Source organism: Oxyura jamaicensis, unplaced genomic scaffold (genome assembly GCF_011077185.1).
Source record: "Oxyura jamaicensis isolate SHBP4307 breed ruddy duck unplaced genomic scaffold, BPBGC_Ojam_1.0 oxyUn_random_OJ70094, whole genome shotgun sequence".
NCBI lineage: Eukaryota > Metazoa > Chordata > Aves > Anseriformes > Anatidae > Oxyura > Oxyura jamaicensis.
In genome coordinates this window covers 2218-2481 of record NW_023309766.1, presented here as the reverse complement: position 1 = coordinate 2481, position 264 = coordinate 2218, and positions in this window count along the sequence as shown.

Below are 264 nucleotides of genomic sequence, written 5' to 3'. Positions count from 1 at the left end.
CAAGCCAGGATTCCCTGGGGTGGTCCCCCCCCCCGGCCCCGCCACCATCCTCACTGGGGTCAGGACCCCCTCATCCTGCCCTAACGGACCCTTGGGACCCCCCCTCAATCTTTGCCAGGCTTTGGGAACCCTTGGGGACGTCCCCAGGCCTTGTCACTCTTGTGACTCTGTCCCCTGTTCCTGCCGGTGCTGGTGACTTTGGGGATGCCCCACGTCCCCCAGGGTCACCCCGGGGGTCTTGCCCCCATCCTCACCAGCCCTGGG